This window comes from Tupaia chinensis, unplaced genomic scaffold (genome assembly GCF_000334495.1).
Source record: "Tupaia chinensis unplaced genomic scaffold, TupChi_1.0 Scaffold150288_1, whole genome shotgun sequence".
NCBI lineage: Eukaryota > Metazoa > Chordata > Mammalia > Scandentia > Tupaiidae > Tupaia > Tupaia belangeri.
This window is the reverse complement of record NW_006210128.1, coordinates 2,419,233-2,426,627: the sequence shown is the minus strand read 5'-3', so window position 1 is coordinate 2,426,627 and position 7,395 is coordinate 2,419,233. Positions and strand designations below refer to the sequence as shown.

Genomic DNA, 7,395 nt, shown 5'->3' with positions numbered 1-7,395 from the left:
TATGCCTAGAAATGCAATTTTTAGTTTTTGTGAGTATCGACAGCAAAAGCCTCGTGCATGGGGGCGTGCAGCCGCTCCCTGGCGATCTGCTATTTCCGGATGGCTTCAGGGTGTCCTTTGGCCCTGGAGCCTTTCCCAGAGTCCCCTGCCTCTGCTAGCCCCCAGCTCATCCGTTTGCAGAGCCTTGTCCGCAGGTCCCCAACTGCCTTCCTGCCCCACCCTGTGCCTGGCTGTTTAGTCACGTGGCCAAGTCTACACGGGTGAAAGTGTCCCTGCACAGGGTGGCGGTCTCCGGCCTCTCGCCCATGCTGCAGAACGGTCCCCACAGCCCTGGGAGGCTACGCTGTCCGAGGCAGTGCAGGTCAGCCCAGCTGTGATCTCACGGGGGCAGAATTGCACTGAGCGACCTCCTTCACCCTCAGCTTCCCTGGCCACGTCGGTGTGAGTTCAGTTACGTCTGAAGCGAGGTTCACAGCCTTGACTCGGCCCCCTTGTGTTTGCACGACTTCAGGGGCTGTCGGTTTAGACCGGCCTTCCTCGGGCCATCTCAGAAGGGCAAGTGTTCGGACAGGGTCGGGAACCACCCAAAGGCAGGCGGCGGGGAGCAGGTGTCAGGGAAGTGCCCCTGCACCCACGCCCGGAGCTCTGTGGACGTCACCCCTTCCCTGCCAGCATGGACCCGCATCTTGGGCTCTCCCTCCGGCAAGGGGGCTGACCCCACCCAGACACTCCTTACAGGTGTCCTGGATCGATTGGAACTAGGTGGCCCCAGAGCAGTCCAGGTGGACGGAGCGACTGTCCCTCCTCTCCAGCCCCCCTGCCCACCCACTGGTGGAGGTGCTATCTAGCGGGGACATGGCATAGGACAGGCGCCGGGTGCCAGGTGCTTGGGGATGGTTCTCTGTCTCAGCCCTTCAGAGTCCACCGCGGCCCGTCCTCCCTGCACCACAGTGAGACTGCACCGTAGTCCAGGCCGGTGCTGGCCCCTCTGCCCGAGAGAGCGCCGAGGCGCGGGGCCACCTGCCCGCCTCGGGGCAGCACGGGAGAGCAGGGAGCGCACACCTGTTGGTTTCAGATGCATTTTTCTGCTTGCGATGCATATCTGCATTTCCTCCATCCTGATCCTGGCTTTATGGAACACCATGTTTTTAGCATGTTTTTAAATAAAACCTGATAATGTGGCAAAAGCACAGGCAGGCTGCCTCTCGGTGGTGTGTTTTGTTCATTCGGTCTCAGCGGGGGCTGGTTTCACGCAGTCGCCACAGCTGGGACCTCATCCCCCCAGGGCATGGACTGTACGTCTGGGGCAGGGGTCTCAGGCCTTGCTGTGTGTGGGCGCCGAGGCTCCCTAGCTCCTCCCCCTTTGCTTGGTGGCTCACTGCCCCTCGGCCAGGGCTAAGTCCAAGCGGGCCATTCACGGCGGGACGGGCCATTGCCACACCTGCTGCCTGTCACTTGTTGCCGATGGCCAGTTCAGAGTTGCCGAGTGCATCGTGTGAGGGGTCGGGAACAGGCCTAACAGGGTTCAGGGCTGTGAGTTTCAGGTGCTGAACTTTCCCAGTCCCTCTGCTGTCCTCAGGGTTCATTCGAGCCTGCCAACCTTCCAGGAGTCGAGGGGGACCTCAGGAGCTGCCTTGGCCCAGGCAGCGCCTCTGATGGCTCTGAGACTGCCTCTGGGAGGTGCAGAAGCAGTCAGGCAGGACGGCCAGCGGGGCCGAGCAGCCCTGAGCCCCGACCTTGCTCACCGCGGTTCAAGTCTCCGGCTGCCTTGGCTGGTGCTCTCCGTGGCTGTCATGGTCATGGTGACAAATGGCAGATGAGACAAGCCCAGACTCTGTCCTTGTCCTGTGTCATTGCTGTACACATGGCCTGGGTGCAGGCAGGGACAGAGAATGCGTTGCACCATGAGCTGACGGAGAAGGTTGGGCTTCCTTAAACTCCTCCTCCTCAGAGTGACCAGGCAGGTGTGGGCACCGGACTGTCTCAGAGCACCAAGCTTGGGGACCCTACTCTGCTGTGTCCCAGAGCTCCTGGAACCTTGCCCTTCCTCTGAGAGGACCCTTGTCAAAGGTCCAGCTGGAATGGGTCCCTCAGAGCCCCCCCCAGGAGACTCACCTACAGGCCTCGTGGCTATGGGATCAGGGCCGGTCATGGCCAGGCCAGCCCCACGGCACTGTGGTTGGGCACTGCACTGGAGCCAGGTCCCACAGGGCTAACTGCGGTTTGTCCTGGCCCCTGTGGCGTGAAAAACAGCCAGGCCTAAGTGCACACATGCCCAAAATCCTGGTGAGGAGGAATGAGGGCAAAGGACCCACTGGTGGGTTCTTTCTTCTTTCTCTGGCAAGTGTACACACCCTTTGTCCAAAAAAAAAAAAGTCATGGCTGAGGTCTAACCCCTAGTGAGGACAACCTAGGATTCCCTGTGGGAGTCGGGTGGAGCACCTGTCTCCACCCGCAGCCTGCAGACACCTGCTGGTCCCTATGCTGCGGCTCATAGGGCCACGGATGTGACAGCCTGCTCTCAGCCCTGAGCTCCAGCTGGATGAGCCGAGCCACGGGAGGCAGGCCATGCTAGCTGGACTAGAGAGGACAGCGGGGCAGGGGCTGAGCATCTGTCCTCCGAGGACTTCCGATGGCGATGCTAGAGTCTCCTAGCATTGGGAGGGAGTGGCCGAGATGAACGGGGATCCCTCCACACCTCCATCCTGTGCGATGTGGCGGGAGACCTGCCTCCCCATTGGTGCTCAGGAGAGGGCTGGGTTTGAGAAAGGCTGGCTTATGAGCGGCAGTAACCAGGCGTGGTGCCCAGCGAGAACTCGGCCAGCCCTTGATGGGGCCACATAGAGACAAGACGCTGTTCACTCCCAGCCTTGGGAACAGGCACTCAGGCCAAGCACCTAGACTGCAGTGTGGACGACACGGACCCAATCCCTGCGCTCACAGCCAGACATCTAGAGGGGACTCCAGACGAGGACGAGTTTGCAGCTCCATGCTGACACCGATGTCTCTGGGTGCTGACACAGGAGTGAGGACCCCCAGAGGACGTGACAGCAGAGCTCAGAGCTGAGGACAGGAAGGGTTCATGTGGCAGGGGCGGACGGAGGTGCTTGTCTGATGTGTCCTCTTGGCCCGGGTCTACAGAGCTGGAGCACAGAGGGGGAGAGGGAGTGTGTGCAGACAACAGCCGCCAGCCCCAACCCGGGGAATGGGTTAAAGAGTTGGGAGTCAAGGCTGAGGGCAACGGAGCCATGGAAAGGCTCTAAGCCAAGATCTGACCTTTAGAAAGATGGCCGTGGGCATGACAGTGGTGTGGGGGTGGGCGGAGGGGAGACGGGTGGCTGCAGGGGGATCAGACACAGGCTGCTGCTGGGGGTGTCAGTGGGGTGGGTTTGGGACACACTGGAAAACCGACCAGCCTTGGTGGGTAATGAGATTTGGAGGAAGGAGTGTACTGCCACTCACTCTGTGTGACACCCTCGCCCTGGACAGGTTGCTAGCTAACTGTTCACACCACGTGGCCTCAGTGCATAAGCAGGAGATGGACAGAGACCTGCCGGCACAACCCCGTCGCTCCTGTTTGCACCGAGTGTCGCAGCTGGCAAGGGGGCTTTCATGAATGCCATCTGGGCTTGTCCTGGCCCAGACTTTCCCGTCACTGTACCCGCATGCTCACATTGGAGACACACCATGGTGTCGTGGACAGAGTCATAGGACTCTCATTTGGTGTCCCCCATGAGCCTTGGACGGTCACTGAGCTTGCCTGGCTTTTGTCATCTGCAGGGTGAGGGTGACAGCTACATGACAGGGCTGTTGCCATCTACAGGTGGGGGTGACACCTATGTCACAGGGCTGTTGTGAAGATGACGGAAAAGTGCTTCGAGGCATCCTGCTTATTCCTGGGCCAGGGCAGGTGCTTGGCAAGAAATTGGTTGTATCTGGGGAACCAGCAGTTGGCATAATGGCTATGTCGTTGGACTCCCATGTAGTTGACAGCAGTTCGCGTCCCGGACCTGGTGGCTTAAACTCATGCCAGGTGCGTGTGCGTGCGTGCCTAAGATCCTGAGAGGAGAATGGAGAAGAAGGGATTGCGGCGTGGCCATCCCCCCTGGGGGGTGATTTCTCGCTTTCTGTCTCTCTGTCTGTCTCTTTCTTGCGAGCGCACACGCCCTATAACAAAAACCTCTAAAAAAAAAAGAAAGAAAATGAAAAAGAAATTGGTTGATTCTGGGTGGTCAAAATAAGGCAGGACCCCAAGGAGGAGCTTCTCCCAGGCTGAAAGCCAGGGCTGGGGGCGGTTCTGGGAAGGGCAGTAGCTCTCTCAGGGAGTGAGCTGCCTGGAGAAGCCGGGCAGACAAGCTGCCAGGCCTCGGTTTCGCTCTGGGCAGGTTCGGCAGCACCATTCAATACTCCACAGAAGCAAGAGGGAAGCCGGATTAAGTAAATGTCATTTTGGACATGGAACTATTGGCATTGCAATGGCCTCTTCTTGAAGCGTTCAGCGAGATGGGCAGACTATCGACTGAGCCATCCCGTTTTTGCTGAGTTTAACGGCAGCTGCGAGATGGACTGTGGCCTCCTTAAGCTAACGAAGAGTAACGACGCTCCCCCGCGGGACTCCTGCCCACCCTCCTGCCCCTTCCTCTCTGTGCCCTAGAGACTTTGGGATCATGGAGAGCCGGCTGGGACAAACCTGGGGCTCCGGCCGCTTTCCCCTGGTGACCCCGTGTGCGCAGGTGGGCAGATTGTGGTGGCTGGCCCACTGGGCTGGGCTTGCAGTCAATGCCTGTCACCCAGAGGTCTCCTGGCTCCAGAGTCTGGGACTCAGCCTCACCCCACGTCCAGAGCAGGGCTGGCCCAACCCATGGTCAAGGTGAGAGGTAGCCGTGTTCTGAAGTTTCATGACATCAGGACGCTCCTTCCCTATCCCCCCTCAACACTCCCTCGCTGACTCTGGAATCCCAATATATTCGTTTTTAACAGATTTTTTCCTATAGGGGGTATGCCCTTGCTGGAGAGATACAGAGAGATGGGTGAGTGAGAAATCGCCTCCCACTGGGGATGGCCAGACTGCAGTCCCCTCTCCTCTATTTTCCTGGGATTTGGGACATGCACACACACATGTCTGGCATGACTCTCAAGCCAGCAGGCCTGGGACTTGAACCCCAAAGTTGTTCATGTGGGATCCAGCACCCCAACCACCACATCACCTATTGGCCCTATTCTTTCGTCCCCTTCTTTCTCTCTCACTCCCTTTTTCTTTCTCTCTCTTTCTTCTCTCTCTTTCCGCTCTCAGAGGGTACATGTACTGGCTGGAGAGGGACGGAGAGGGCGAGGGAGAAGAACCCCTCGCTGGGGCGCGGTTACGTGCAGCCCCGTCTCCTGCATTTCCCCACCCTGTCAGGATTCTGTCCTGTGCACCCCTGTGCCCAGCATGTCTTTCAGGCTGCTGGGGCTGAGATCCAACCTGTGGCCAGCCGTGGAGAACCCAGCTCCCTTAACCACCAGCCTGCGGCTGATGCCCAATCATTTCGGAATTTCTTTGTTTTTCTCTGGCAAGAGAACCCAGTTCCGGGAAGGACCTCGCTTCGTATTCACCAGTCAGCAAGTCAGGCCGGGCACACCGCATCCGCTCTCTGCCCCAGTGTGGGGCTGTCTACAGCCGAAGAAGGGATTCCTGCGCTGGTCGCAGTGTTGCCGAAGTCCAGCCAAGGCACTCCTCCAGCCTTCTGGCTCTGGCTGGCTTGTCATGCCCTCGGGGTAGCGATAGGCTTGTGCTTTGCTGGTAAAAAGGGCTGGTCTCAGCCTGACTCTGCTCTGCCCCCGGCCCCATGCAAAGGCTGGGACACCTGGGCCCGGCAGCGTCCTCTCCTGCCCGCTCCTCACTGTCAGACAGGTCTCAGAGGGAAGTCAGGGCTCTCCGTGCACTTGGCCCTGAGAAGGTCAGGGCTTCATGCTCCCTCCCCAGGGCGGCTTCGCTGGTTCAAGGAGAAGCAGGAGTGGGAGCCAGCGTCCCCAGCTGGAGGTGCCCACCGGGAGGCAGCGGTGACAGGCTGATGTGAGGAATCGTGCCTGCTGGGTGGGGGTGGCAGCTGACAGCCAGCCGCTCCGTCCCCAGCCTCGCGTAGCCACTGCCTGCCTGCCAGGCTCACGGCTCCTGGGCTGGTCCTCACACCATTGGTTTGTAGCAGGAGGGGCGAGGAGTATGCTCGTCTCTCCGTGGGGACTCGGTGTGCCTACACACGCGCACACACACAGCGATGGTGTGGGCTGTGGACACGCCCAGCTCGGGGCATTTCCTCCACTAACATGCAGGGGGCTGCTGCTGGGACTGTCCGAGGAGCAGCACAGCCTTGCCAGCGCCTCTCAGAGACACAGTGGAGCGGCAGGACTGGAGACGCCTTGTAAGGTGAAGCCAGCGGCCAGGTCCCCTGGGGTTCGAATCAGCTGCAGGTGGGCTCTCAGCCGCCCGCCTCCCCTTACTTCATCGTCCTGTCTTGGGCCCCCTGGAAACCCAGCTTGCCCAGGTCCTCTTCGGGCTCCCCAAAACACCTCGAGCAAGTTTCCTAGACAGAGTGAGTTAAAGAATGGTTTTGTTTTTCCTCCTCCAGAGAGCACATGAGAGACAGGGAGAGGGAGAAGGCGCCCACACGCCTGAGGGGGCATGGTCATGCTACCAGTTGCATCTCCACTTCTCCATCCCGTTGGGATTCAGGGTGCACACACACATGCCTGGTATGTTTTCCAAGCCACCAGGGCTGGGACTCGAACTGTGGGCAGCCATGTGGGGTCCCACTTCCTTAACTACCAGGCAATGGGGCTGGCCCGAGAACAAGAGTTTTGTGTCATTAGACACAGAACACGCGCTCCCTCTCAGCCCTGCACCGGTGGCCCAGTACTCAGCAAGGACTTGTCTCTGCACCAAGATGAGAGGGTGTCCGGCTCGGGACTTGGGGACGAGGACACGAGCTAGTGCAAGGTGAAGAGGCCCTACCACCCTGGAGGGACGTGGTCTCACCTGAGGAAGCTCCTAGCGCCTGAGCTCTCTCCACATCCTGCAGAGGGCGCACCAGTGGGGTGTGCTCATGGGGATCCCGTGAGACCACTGACCACCAGCTGGCCCGGAGGAGGCCACGCAGCCTGGCTGGTGCTTGCAACCAGGAGCCAATGGCGCCCGTGAGCAGGCCGGGTCAGTTCGCATAAACGAGGTCCAGAGGGCTTCCTAACACGCCTGCCACAGAAGTCAGCGAGGAGCAACGCTTGCCAGGGACATGGTGAACTGGTGTCCAGAGGGCTTCCTAACACGCCTGCCACAGCGGTCAGCGAGGAGCAGCGCTTGCCAGGGACATGGTGAACTGGCGGTCTGGGGTTTCCCCATGCGCGAGAAGACACCGGAGC

General features: G+C 59.8%; 1 protein-coding gene across 2 annotated transcripts in view; it reads left to right on the top strand.

Annotated features, from left to right (window-relative positions):
* TSPAN9 (tetraspanin 9) overlaps nt 1-1,187 on the top strand; it is a 228,849-nt gene extending 227,662 nt beyond the window's left edge. For both annotated transcript variants that reach the window (XM_027769674.1, XM_014585670.2), the window contains one exon: nt 609-1,187. The gene's annotated coding sequence lies outside the window, so the exon portion shown is untranslated. The remainder of the gene's footprint in view (nt 1-608) is intronic.
* The last annotated feature ends 6,208 nt before the right edge of the window (nt 1,188-7,395 follow it).